Source organism: Mauremys reevesii, linkage group 4 (assembly GCF_016161935.1).
Source record: "Mauremys reevesii isolate NIE-2019 linkage group 4, ASM1616193v1, whole genome shotgun sequence".
NCBI lineage: Eukaryota > Metazoa > Chordata > Testudines > Geoemydidae > Mauremys > Mauremys reevesii.
This window is the reverse complement of record NC_052626.1, coordinates 14587362-14601669: the sequence shown is the minus strand read 5'-3', so window position 1 is coordinate 14601669 and position 14308 is coordinate 14587362. Positions and strand designations below refer to the sequence as shown.

Here is a 14308-nt window from a genome sequence, read left to right as displayed (position 1 = left end):
CGATACGTAGCGTATATTAGTAGCTTTTAACTGATGTCTTTTCAAAATACTTCAGTTTGCAAAATGCGAGCTAAGGTTGGGAAGTTTGGGCCAATTTTTCTGCTGGGATTACTCCAGTGGCTCAACAAAAGGTCATTGATTTCAAAGGCGCTATGTTGATTTACACCAGCTGAGGATCTGGTCTTCAGACGATTTGACCCTTTTACCTCCAAGATAAGTATGGGCAAAAATGAAAGTGACTTCTCAGAACCTAAACATACACAATACTAATTTGGCTTAAGAAACAGCATTGCTCCATTTTCCAGCTTTCCCGTTTCTGTGCTCTCTGTAGGCTATTTAGTATTAATGGCATTTCAAACAGCTGTAGATTCTGAAATTTGGGAGGAGTAGTTGTGTTGAATTTAGGTCAGAGAATTTTTAGTAAAAATGTTCAGCTTTCCTGGATTTTTAGTTCTCTCTCTCCCTGTCTCTGAAACCTGCATTGGCTTCTAACTATGAATATCATCCTTGACTCACTTGACTTTGCTCCTCATACTTCTTGCCCTTGCCTTTTATTTACTGTACAGTTAATACATGTCTGACAGCAGCAATTGTGTGTGCAATATACAAGAGCTAGAAATCTGAAGTAGGGTTACAGGTGGAATCTTAGTTCTATACTAAGCACATCCATAGAAAGCCATTTTTATTTGTTCATACTGTATAATGCTTCAGAAATAGCATCAGTCAAATCTACATGAGAAAATTGGTTGCTTGCCTCCATTGTTACAACATACTATTATTTCACTTAGCATTACCTTTAAAGCTCCAGTGGCCATAATCTGCAACGCAAAGCTGATTCCTTCACTATAAGCTTATCGTCTATAGCAGAGGTTCTCAAACTGAGGGTTGGGACCCCTCAGGGGGTTGCGAGGTTATTCCAGGGGGGGTCACGAGCTGTGAGCCTCCACCCGAAACCCTGCTTTGTCTCCAGCATTTATAATGGTATTAAATATATTTAAAGTGTTTTAATTTATAAGGGGGGGGGTCACTCTCAGAGGCTTGTTTTGTGAAAGGGGTCACCAGTACAAAAGTTTGAGAACCACTGGTCTATAGGACTCCCATTGACTTCCATAAGCTTTGGATCAGGCATATTTGTTCAGCAATTCTGTGTTTCAAGTCATCCTTAAGTGAACAAATACATTGGTAACTATGTAGTTTACTGGCTTGTTAATAATGTTCTCCCAAGTTATAGTGCACTCTCTGCTTTTGACCCCATTTATTTTAACGTCATCCTCTCCCTAATGTTACTCTTTGGTATTTTCAGAACATAGCTCTGGCAGCTATGATTTTCCCATTCTAGTCATTAGATTGCGCAATGTGTCTCATAGGACATGCTTGATACATATTGTAAAGGAAATTCCAAAAATTGACATTAGACATCTAACTCCACCTCAAACACTGTTACTAATGCAGATTAAACTCATCTCAAATGAAAGACCTCTCAGGTTTTACTACAGTGTGTCAAATATATTCCTTTTCTGGAAGGTGGGTTTTTGTGTTGTTTTTTTGTTTTCAAATCACAAAAAGTGCCCACCTAAGCTCTAACACTGATCATGCATTGTACCACATGGTTGAATAGTAAATAGCACACACACAAAAACCTCAGAGTTCCAGCCAGGCAACCTGGAGGGGATTCAAATCATGTTTAGAAAACACTGACAACTGGCTGAGAAAATAGACTTTCATCTGAGTCATTCCGTTTTGTCGCAAAATGTGTGTCAACAGAAAGATAAGTACGAAGTGAGAGCAATTGAGTGGATCAATTAAAAACACCCTCACTAGAGTGCTGACTGATCTCGGTGCAGAACTTCTTGTAAGTAGCAGATTGGTTATTTTGCTTTTTTGGAAATCCTAACCAAAGAGGTGTTTCTTTTGGCACTGATTCCTTCAGATTCAAAGCATTTCTCAAAGAAAACTTGCTTGCTAAACCTTACAAAAAATAACTCCCACCCCCCAACCTTCATTGTCAGAATAATCTGTCACTTTTGGTTTTACCTCTCACCTGGGATGGCATAATTTAAATACGAAGTAGATAAAATGTTTATATCTACATTGGCAACTTAATGTCACTTAGTTTCTACAAAATACATTGCACGCAAGATCTCTGCTTATAAAACCCTTCGCATACCAATGACTGCAGAGTATTATTCAAAGTACCCTCCATTCATCTCTGTATGTAACCCATCTTTCATCACAAGTCTGTTTACAATTAGTGCCTCATCTTCACATGTTAATAAGCAGTTCAAGCATTCAGAAACAAAACATCAGTGGATCTAACAGCTACTTCAATTCATTTTATAAATAAGCAACTGAGAATTTTTCTCCAAGTGGCCGCTTGTATAGCCCATTCCATAAATGGAATTCTCTGTAGAATAAGGCACAATATGATACGAATGCAGCTCTTCATAATAGAGTGACTGAGAACAGCATTCTTGTACCATAAACTTCAGCCGTTTTCTTGTATCCGAGTAAGCGGTCCTATAACAGGGTGCCTCTTTAAAGTATTCATAGCTCTCTCTGTCTGTCTCTAGGTGGATCTTCCTCAGCAAATTGTTAATAAGCACAGACCTACGGAGATAGGTTTCAGGGTCTTCAAGGAATCGAAGTTTCTGCAGAGACAGTTTTAGAATACAAGTCCGGTCCTCAGGTAATATCAGGTGCTGAGAAGTAAAAACAACCAATATAGCTTTATGATCAAGAAATAAGAACAAGAGCTTTTCCCCTTTGGACTTTTTATTAGAAACATACTCACTTTTGGAAAATACCCCTGGTAATCTTGATGTAAATCTTCTTCTTCTGCATATTTTCTCTTAAAGTAGGCTACTTTCGACGTCGTTAGCGTATTTGTCAATACCCTGATTGGATCAGCTGTGTGACAAATAATAATAAAGAGTATCAGCAACGATTGTGGCCAATCGATGTTCCCTGTAATGTTCCAGTCTGGCATGTGCGAAACGATGTGTCTTTAAGCCTAGACTGCTTGGTTTCTGGGACTAACAGGATTTTTGCTTACACATCATTAGCTCTGTCATCTTTTTTTTCCCCCCAAGCACACACAAGTGGTGCTAGACACTTTGCAGAACTAAGAGAAAGGCAAGACTCCTGCCACATAGAGTTTAAGTGTCACTTTTATATGTGACTCAGGTGAAATTAATTGAGCCATCGGAAGGGCATGAGGCAAGCAGTGGTTACAGAAATATGCTCACACAAATGGAATACTATTACAAATGGATGATTTCATCTATTGAGTTCAGATGTTCTAGTACCCATGATGCACTTAACCTAGGAGGGGCATTCAGTACCATTGAACAAGGAAGTGAATGTACATCCCGCATAAAGAGTTGACGGTGCCTCAACCACACTAATGTATATGGGAGGGATGCAATAACAGTTGTTTCTTCACTCTTTGTACAGCAGCTTTATGGTTCAGAACTCATCATACAGGAGAGACCATGTTACCCCCCTCCTTCCCACAGTGAAGCACTGGAGATGTGGTTTCATTGGAGTGCAATTACCATTCTACACACTAGGTGATGCTGTGGTCACAGCAAAGTGAATGTGCTCTTGAAAGTAAAATCTGTGGGATTTCAGGGTGGTGTGGAGTGGTCACATAGTCAATCTCCATAGTTCTGACTGTATGACTCAGATGGGCACGGAGCAGAAAGGATACTCCATTTGATTCCACAACAAAACTTAGAGAGGAGGGAAGAGGTGGACCCAGAGCACAGAATTTGGGGTGGGGGCATTGGATGCAGGCTTTTGTTTCAGCCCACTATGGAGACAAGGGGCACATGCGGGAGCAGATCTGGCTCTGACCATCTGCTGCTGGGCCCTGGGGGTTTTGTTCTGGGCCCATCCCTCGGTAAGAGCATGACAAGTTCTAGCACGATTAACTCCCCCTCCCCTAAACTTTCACGGTGCTCCAGCCAAGCTGAAGTTCCTGCTGAGATCACTGATACACTCCTTAAATGTGTGAATGTGTGTTCTCCTACACTATACCCAGGGGGAAAGGGCCAGGAGAGCAGTTGGATTCCAACAGGCAATGCCTATGTTGTGTGATACAGTGGGCCCAATCCACTGTCACTAATGTCAATGGACAGTTTGCCCATTAATTTCAGTGGGAGCAAGATTGATCCCCAGAATGTTTCATTGGACATCAAGGAACCAGTTCATCCCTACACCAGAGCTTGGCACAGGGACCGATGGATGGAGGGGAAAGGGACATAGGTGGCTTTATGTCATCTGTGTGCCTCCTCTATCCTGAGTAAGCTGGGGAGGGGGGTAACCCTAACTGGCACCAAGGGGCCATTCTGGCAGTGAGGGATAGTTTCAGTGTGGGAATATCCCAGCCACCGTCCAACACATCTTTTGTGGAGGGGGCGGGGGTTGAGATGGCATAGACCCTGTTCTACTGGCTCTGTGTCAGCCAAGGGTTTCTCCTGTGCTGGGATATTTCCCAGGGGCCAGATCCAGCTGGTTAACAGCCCTTTTGCCTGAGCTCATGAAAAATCCCACAGAAAGCATCTGAAGGGGAAAGATCTCTGTGAGGTTCTCCATGCAGTGTTTTCTCCCCGAGTGTTTAGCCAGGGTGGTGTTCCGCTACTACAGAAGGTACAAGGCTGGCCTGCAAGCCCTGACTGGAAGGATTAATTCTCTTTAACTTTCAAAGGAATGTTTCGTTACTTAGGGCCAGAGCCTGCAGCCCTGAGCTAGGTTCATATGAATTAAAACCCTATTGAATGTAATGGGAGACCCACAAATGGAGAGCTTCAAGAACTAGACTCTCAGTCCTTCCTCAGGCAAGCCTCCCGTTGGACCTGGTTCTACATTCCGGCCAAGCTGGGCTCATTACGGGAATGGAGTGGGACACAATGGCGACTAAGTATGCCTGGGCCAGCTGCAATCTGTTTCAACCCTCAGCATATTCAGCAACTCTAAATTATCCAAAGAACCCCCTTACACAGGAGGGATTCCCAGACAGCCACCTCTCCCCAGTTTAAGGCCCTCTTACATCACCAGACCACCATAAAGGGAGCCAGGGCAGAATGGAGAATTAGCTCCATTGAAGTTACTTCAATGAGTCTGATTTGAGCAAAATTGTATTCCAGCTGATAAGACATCCCATCCCTATCCATGTATTCATCTGCACTGCTGGACCCTTTGCTACATTCTTATCCATCGGTTGCTGTAAGTATTAGTCATAATTCATAGATCGCAAACCCTTGTCAAATCACAATAAGAGCACCACTGCTGAGTAATTTTATAACATTCAATTAGACAAAGCTGCAATACTGGACCTCCAGGCAATTTGGCTAGCACAGAAAATATTTGGTTAATTATATATTACCTTCTCCTATCTTACATGGTCCCCCATTACTGCAGTATCTGAGCATAATCTTTAATGGGTTTATCCTCACAACACTCCATGAGGCAGGCAGTGCTGTGATCCCATTGTACGGATAGGGAACAGAAACACAAAGAGGGTAAGTCACACAGAAAGCTTGTAGTAGAGCAGGGACTTGAACCCACACATCCTAAGCTATCCCCCTGAGCCCTGGCCCACCCTTCAGCTCCACAATGAACTTCTGACCCAAGTTTTCAGTCCCTTACATTTGTTCACCAGCCGCTTTAGTGAAAAGGCAGGAGGGGGGGAAAAGCATTGGAACAAAATTATACCTGTGTACTTCAAACGCAGGCTTAGCGAGAGGGGAAGGCAAAGACAAAAGATTACAGATTGTGGTAGATGTCTACTACGGAATGTGTAAATTAGAGCTCAATCTGGCAACTTCTCGGAGTTGTTCTTACTCATGTAGACAGTTCCTTTGGAGTCAATGAGCCTGCTCGTGTCAGTAAGAATTACCCTCCTCTGTAAGGGGTGGAGCATCAGGCCTCTTGACTGAATGTTCCTTGAGGCACGGTCTGGAGGGTGTTTTCCAGGTGTTTGTCAAGCATCAACTGTATTTATGGTGCTATAGGAATAATACTATACAGCAGATATCCTCTTCCTTCTTGCTCCTCTCAGAGCAAACTATAGGCTATGAAGGTCAATTACACAACCCAAAGGGTGAACAATCATCCACATGAACTTACGTCTGGACCCAATCCAGATGGAAGGGGAAGGGATGGGATAGAAAATCACAAAGGAAATTGGTGCTTTGCTAAGAGTATTGTCACTCGATTGCTTGCTGCAGGACATATTCAGCCCTATGCGAAGGGCCACCTTAGGATCTTCAGCCCCACTTCAGGCCTTTGTAGGGCCTACACAGGGAGTGCAGCACAGCAGCGGCCCAGGGCTGCCTGCGCATCCCCAGCATATCATAGAACAGGTCTGCACAATAGCCATGCAGGGCTGGTCCCTTTTGAGGGAGGCTCAGGGGAGGATCCACAGATCTGTGCTTATGCAGAAGGAGTGACCTCAGTGCCCCGTGCGAATGGTGCAGAAGGGATGCAGCTTGCTCTTATAGCCCATCGTCTGGAATAGCGACCCCTGGGAGTCTGCACAGTGGCCCTGGCCCCTAGCCCGGGGGAGGTGAATTTCACCACATTCCACCCACAGAGAGCCTGAAAACACAAGGCTGTGTGTCGGTGCAGTGAATTGCACCCCACGGGTATACACACATCAGTTAGTCCCTCCAACAGATCAGTTTAGGATCTGCGTGGATCTAGTACTATCAAACCTCAAAGCTTTGGATGCGATTTTAATGCTGTAATATCCCATCTTTTCTGATTTATTACCATGTTGATGCATAGGGGAAATGGACCAAGCCCCGGGCTTCACTAGATCACATGGGGCAACGTGTTACCAGCATAGCTTTAAAGCTGATGCTCCCATGATCCTGGGGCATCGCGATGCCTGGCCACACCCTTTTCTCTCAGCTCACGCCCTAAGCCAGTAGCTGTGGAGGTGGCATGGGGTGGTATCGAAGCCACTAGCATGGTTGTACATCACCCAAAATTCCTTTTTATAAGGGTCAGAGCTGCTGGATTTAAGTCAGCTTTATGCCAGAGGAAATTGGAGGGAAAAGTTTTAATCTCCTGGAGAATTTGAGACAATGTTTCTCAACAGTAGAGCAAACCTTAAACTAAACAAGTGACTCAAATTAAAGAGCAATTTTTCAAAAGTCTGCGCCTTATTCGTGTACTTAACAAACATGTATGGTCATGCACTCTGACTTGCACATATATTTGCTGCAATCGTGCATGCAGGTGGTTAAGTGCCCAAATAGCCATTTGCACAGATATTCACTTATTCATACATGGAACAGTGGGAAATGCATGTGGATGTGAACGACCAAGATCTTAATGGGTATGGAGGATGAACTGTCCCTCACAGACAAGTGAGTGTTTGATCCCATATTCCTTGCACACCCACAACGCTCAGTGACTTCAACTATCAACTTAGATAGGATATTTCCCAGTGCCACCCAGAGCCCTCCTATTTCTGTGTCTATAAACCCAAAGAAAGTGCCACTCTGAAACCCAAAGAAAGACCCCCTAACTGAGGTTTGCGATACCCTCACGCATACAACTGAGGTTGTATTTTCTGACTGGGCTGCTTATGTCCATCTTTCAGCCTGGTTTCAACTTACAGCTGCATAAAACTGGAGTAATGCAGCACTGAATGAGGTCCTTAGGGCTTTGTTTCAATATAAACACACTGCCTCAATGCTCCTTGTGTGTAAGGCTCTTCTTGGGAGCCAAGTGTTTTGACAGTTCCATCAAGGTGGCTCTCAAGCTGGGCGACAGCGATATCATAACCATATCAGATTTCCTCACTACCACACCACAGTTCAAGCCACAGGGCCAAATTTTCCAGTGGTGCCAGTGGGTGCAATGCCACTAACATCACTGGTGATGCCCCTGCTTACAACAGCCTCAAATTTGGCCCATACTTCCAGCCTCTGAAAATAAGGATAGTCACATTCAGCAAAGCATATGAGCACACACTTACGTCCACTCCTGTTCATCAAAGGTGCTGAGCACTGGCAGATCTCAATGGCAGTTAACCAGGTTAGCCTTCCTTCACCCTCACATTGGTGCGCTATTTACACTTCACATGACAGCCTCTCTGAATGTCTGTTCTCAACACACAGTGCACCGGGGAGTTGCATTTGTAGCTCCCATCAATGCTAATGGAAGTTAGAAGCATAAATCCCACACATCAGTGAGAGAATAGACGCCTACGTCTCTAATCTTGATTCCCCAAATGCAACTTTACAATGTCTTTAATTATACGCTATAACTGCATAATGTGCCCCTTTCTATTAATTTCAAGAATAACAATAGTAGTGCTAAATGGCATGATATGCAGTGATGTATTAAGCATGCTTGGAACCGAGGATTATCTTATCTAAATTCAAGTGGAAAGCTATTCAGAATATAGCAATGTCATACTCCTACTGAAAATTGCAAGAAGCTCTTTCATTTGACCTGTGTGATCATAACAATGGTGTCAATGACAGGGCAAAGGCTTTCACATGAATCAGTTGATGTAGAGTGATTTTTAACAATGATGCAACTTATATGAGGGGCAGGAGACAAGACTGGGGTGTATAAATGATTGTCTAGTTAGGTGAGGAGGAAGGATGGGCTTGTGACTAGGGCCCTAGAATGGGACTCTGGAGACGTGGGTTCTATTTTCAGCTTTTCTACAGACTGCATTAAACTAAAAAAACACAGTAAAAGAACTAAAAAAGAGCCACCGTGGCTTAACAACCAAGTAAAAGAAGCAGTAGGAGATAAAAACGCTTCTTTTAAAAAGTGGTAAGGTAAATAGAAAGGAGCATAAAAACTGCCAAATTAAGTGTCAAATAATAAGAAAAACCAAAAAGGAGTTTGAAGAGCAGCTAGCCAAAAACTCAAAAGATAATAACACAATGTTTTTTAAGCACATCAGAAGCAGGAAGCCTGTTAAACAACCAGTGGGGCCCCTGGATGATTGAGATACAAAAAGAGCACTTAAAGACGACAAAGTCATTGCTGAGAAACTAAATGAATTCTTCAGTCTTCACGGCTGAGGATGCTAGGGAGATTCCCAAACCCGAGCCGTCCTTTGTAGGTGACAAATCTGAGGAATTGTCACAGACTGAAGTGAAGTGTCATTAGAGGAGGTTTTGGAATTAATTGATACATTTAACAGTAACAAGTCATCGGGACCAGATGGCATTCACCCAAGAGTTCTGAAAGAACTCAAATGTGAAATTGCAGAACTATTAACTATGATTTGTAACCTGTCCTTTAAAACAGCTTCTGTACTCAGTGACTGGAAGATAGCTAATGTAGCACCAATATTTAAAAAGGGCTCTAGAGGTGATCCTGGGCAAAAGTCAACATGATTTCTGTAAAGAGAAATAGTTTCTTACTAATCTATTAGAGTTCTTTGAAGGGGTCAACAAACATGTGGACAAGGGGGATCCAATGGGCATAGTGTACTTAGATTTCCAGAAAGCCTTTGACAAGGTCCCTCACCAAAGGCTCTTATGTAAATTAAGTTGTCATGGAATAAGATCCTTTCATGGACTGAGAACTGGTTAAAAGACAGGGAACAAAGGGTAGGAATAAATGGTAAATTTTCAGAATGGAGAGGGGGTAACTAGTGGTGTTCCCCAAGTGTCAGTCCTAGGACCAATCCTATTCAACTTATTCATAAATGATCTGGAGAAAGGGGTAAACAGTGAGGTGGCAAAGTTTGCAGATGATGCTAAACTGCTCAAGATAGTTAAGACCAAAACAGACTGTGAAGAACTTCAAAAAGATCTCACAAAACTAAGTGATTGGGCAACAAAATGGCAAATGAAATTTAATGTAGATAAATGTAAAGTAATGCACATTGGAAAAAATAACCCCAACTATACATACAATATGATGGGGGCTAATTTAGCTACAACCAATCAGGAAAGAGATCTTGGAGTCATCGTGGATAGTTCTCTGAAGACGTCCACGCAGTGTGCAGCGGCAGTCAAAAAAGCAAACAGGATCTTAGGAATCATTAAAAAGGGGATAGAGAATAAGACGGAGAATATCTTACTGCCCTTATATAAATCCATGGTACGCCCACATCTTGAATACTGCGTAAATATGTGGTCTCCTCATCTCCAAAAAGATATACTGGCATTAGAAAAGGTTCAGAGAAGGGCAACTAAAATGATTAGGGGTTTGGAACGGGACCCATATGAGGAGAGATTAAAGAGGCTAGGACTTTTCAGCTTGGAAAAGAGGAGACTAAGGGGGGATATGATAGAGGTATATAAAATCATGAGTGGTGTGGAGAAAGTGAATAAGGAAAAGTTAATTACTTGTTCCCATAATATAAGAGCTAGGTGCTACCAAATGAAATTAATGGGCAGCAGGTTTAAAACAAATAAAAGGAAGTTCTTCTTCACACAGCGCAGTCAACCTGTGGAACTCCTTGCCTGAGGAGGTTGTGAAGGCTAGGACTATAACAGGGTTTAAAAGAGAACTAGACAAAAGTCATGGAGGTTAAGTCCATTAATGGCTATTAGCCAGGATGGGTAAGGAAGGGTGTCCCTAGCCTCTGTTTGTCAGAGGGTGGAGATGGATGGTAGGAGAGAGATCACTTGATCATTACCTGTTAGGTTCACTCCTTCTGGGCCACCTGGCATTGGTCACTGTCAGCAGACAGGATACTGGCCTGGATTGACCTTTGGTCTGACCCAGTATGGCCATTCTTATGTTCTTATGCATGTGTGACCTTGGGCAAATTACTTAATTTTATGTGCCTCAGTTTCCCCTTCCTGCTTCACTGCCTATGGGGAAATTCATTCACGTTTATGACGTGCTCAGATGATGCAGTGACAGGGGCTGTGTCAGCACCTCAGCCGTGGCTTGGTGACCCAGACATCTGCAGCTGATAACCACTGAGATTCACTGACCACAATATGAGCTTAATGCACATTTCAAGGTGAATGGTAGTAACATGTTCCTACTTAGATTCCTATCACAGCGTCGGGAAGATCATCAATATGCAAGTGGGCTAAAGATGACCGAGACGCGTACCATATCTAAGTGTCTCTTGCATACTCAAATAGAAAACTTCAGGCTTTTAAACCAATAGAAATTGACATTTATTTTCAATAGGAGACATGACTTTGACACCCCAGGAAATACTGTAATGTCCTTGTGACTGCTGTCAAAATACAGTAATAAATTCTTTTTCTCTAACCCAAGCATAGCTTGCACTTAAGGAGCATCCTGGCTGAATTCTTTCTTTGATTTAATACACCAGGTTGCTGAGGTTCCATCTTTCCTGGGCATTGAGAGTAGCTGCTCTACTGTTTGACTCTGTGAAGCTACTGCACCACGAACAAGTGAACATGCGGAAGGGAGACACTTTGACAGCACAAAGATTTCACATGGATTCAAAATTACCTGCAATCTTTTAAAAAGAGGAGGACAAATCTTGCATTTCTTGCTCAGACCTTAAGCAGAGAAAACTCCGTTTAACTTGCATGGAGTTTTGCCTGAGTAAAAACTGCTAGACTGTATCCATACTGTTGTAATGTCACTAAAACTGCTGGCTTTATGCTTTAAAATGACATTCCTGGTGGTTGGCTAATCGTCTCTTGGACCCCACTAATTAACTCTGCGTACATATGTTTGCACTTTTCCTCCACTGATACAAGTATCCCTGTGCTCATGAAGGTTTGACTTTTACATTAGTGAAGACACTGTATTTAATTACAGAGAGATCATCACCTTGCTTATCCCAGTAGCTCCATTGGCTTCTCTGGGACTATTCACTTTAGCAAAGTGAGCAGGATTTGGCCTGTGTATAGCAAATAAGTAAGAGAAAATCATCTTTTCCAGTTGGTCTGCTTTTAAAATAGTTATAAGTAAGCAACCCCTTGCTAAACTTCTACACTGGAGCAGTCTCCCCAGAAAACAGCCCATTATATTGATTATCCAAATTATATTAAAGAGACATTTATTCTGTGTTTAGACAAAGGCCATTGTTTTTAGTCTGCTAACCCGTTGGTTACCTTGTGATGCTGAATCAATCTGCAAAGTGTCTTTCTGGGATGATTTCAGCAATTCTGGTAAAATTTGCTCTTTGCACAGGCTCAGCTAGCATCTCTCACAGCACTGCACTGTTGAACTGGCACGGTGGATCAAGGAGAGAGAAACATTTCACTTGGCAAAATCAACACATGCATTGAAAGTTGTTAGATTGTAAAAGATCAAGATGTTATTTAAGGAGACCCTATGATATTTCATAACACAAAAAGCAATTTCCTGAAGTCACATATAACTCTATAACTTTATTTCTTAGACTCCATTTGAAAGATAAGGAAATTGAAATGTTACAAAAACTCATTTCACTTAGGAGTATGTTTATAATTACATAAGAGGAAACGCGGTTAGTCATATTGCCTGGTTCTCTAAACATCATGCAATTACATGAGACGTATCTTTTTACTGTCCTGAACTCCTCCTTTTAAATTACATACTTTTATATCCTTTGATTGACTGCTGTCAGACTTTACCTTTTCTAAAAATAAAGCTGGAGTATTGCGAGCAAGATTACAACATAATTTTGTGTAGTTGTAACAATCTCTTATTATATACACACCTACACAATGTGTATATAATAATGTCGCTTTGGGAAACATCAGAATTTATCATTTACAATCAGTCCTGGTATTGCAATGTGGATGTCTCAGTTTTTGCCCTTTAAGTGAGGAGCTTGTATCTGAGCACTGTCTTGCATTCTATATTAGAGTGGAATTTTTAAACACGTATTAAAGACACCAGTCCCATGAGAAAACTATAAAGAGTGTGGGTCTGCACTTGCAGATGCTGTATGTATAGACACACACACTTTTAATACACATGCATGATAAAACCCTAGGTCTAAAGCCTCTGTCTGTGTCCCTCAGATAGAAGCAATGCCTATATATAGACAGTTGCCTCATCGGAGAGGACGAGGAGGAACTGATGGAAAGAGTTGCTATGGTTACTTTTCAGAGTTTGGGACTGAAAGTCAGGAGATGCCGTGATTCAGCTGCCCTTTGCCAGAGCACACCCTCAGCCTGCACTAGCCACACGGCTGGCCAAGGGGCGAGTGGCTCCCGCTTAGTATTAGAGAACTAATTGCAAACCCCCCCCCCTCCCCATTGGAGCGCTAGCAAAGCCGCGGGGGAGGCAGGGGCAGTTCTCCCAAGCACACCCCCTCCCCTGCCGGCCGCGGGCAGAGCGAGCCCTGCAGGGAGGTCACCGCCCCGGGCAGGCAGGGGCTCCCCCGCGCCGCACTAAGGGGCCGCTGGGCTGCGCAGGAGAACGGCACTTACCGGGCAAGCGGGGCCACACGGAGGGGCTGGCTCCGGCGCTCGGCTCCTGCTCCTCAGCCTGCCCGCGGCGGCAGCCCCAGCTCCGGCAGCTCCCTCCAGTCACTGCCGAGCGCATCCCCGGCTCGCTCCAGAGCAGGGGGCGGGCGGCCCAGATGTTCCTCTCCCGGATTGGTCCAGAGGGAGCAGATGTTGGCCCGTTGCTAAGAGAGTTGCTAGGAGGCGATGACGCTCTCAGCATCTCAGGAGCAACTTCAGTGGCGCTTTGAATGGCTTGCTGGGAGAGTGTAGTGGAGGGTGTCCTGAGGAGCCCCAGGGTTAGCGGTTCCCTGAACCCCAGGGCTAGGGGTGCCCTGAGCCCCAGGGGCAGGGGGTGCACCGAGACCCAGGGTTGGGGGGTGCCCTGAGCTCCAGGGGCAGGGGGTGCACCGAGACCCAGGGTTAGGAGGAGATCTGAGCCCCAGGGTTAGGGGTGCCCTGAGCCCCAGGGGCAGGGGGTGCACCAAGACCCAGGGTTAGGGGGTGATCTGATCCCCAGGGGCAAGGGGTGCCCCGAGACCCAGGGTTAGGGGTGCCCTGAGCCTGGAGCATTGAAACGGGTGTACTGAACTTAGGGCATGGAGGGTGACTTGAGCCTTGGAGTTAAGGGGGTCGATGAGCCTGGGGCATGGAGGGGGAGGGGACATTTTATCCCAGGGTTAGGGATGCACTGCTTCTAGGGCATGGAGGGGAGGGGAATGCACTAATTCCCAGGTTATGGGGTGCATTGAGCATCAAGGATAAGAGGGAAGATGTACTTAGGCCTGGATGTCAGATGCATAAGGCGTCACTGAATTTGGGGGTGCTCTGAGTTTTAGGGGTGAGCTAGGAAGGGGTCAGGTGAGGTGTGCATTGAGCCTGGTGGTTTGGCTGGTGAGCGAGCGCACTGGTTGGAGAGGGAGTGCCCTGCGCATCACGCAAGGCAA

The 14308-nt window shown here is 44.2% G+C and overlaps 1 long non-coding RNA gene across 1 annotated transcript; it reads right to left on the bottom strand.

Moving 5' to 3' along the window:
• Positions 1-1023: 1023 nt before the first annotated feature.
• On the bottom strand, positions 1024-13484 carry LOC120404893. The gene is made up of 4 exons (XR_005598237.1): positions 13347-13484; positions 12039-12154; positions 2792-2907; positions 1024-2699 (listed from the first exon to the last, which is right to left on the bottom strand). It is a non-coding gene; the product is annotated as an uncharacterized LOC120404893 (long non-coding RNA).
• Between the last annotated feature and the right edge of the window lie 824 nt (positions 13485-14308).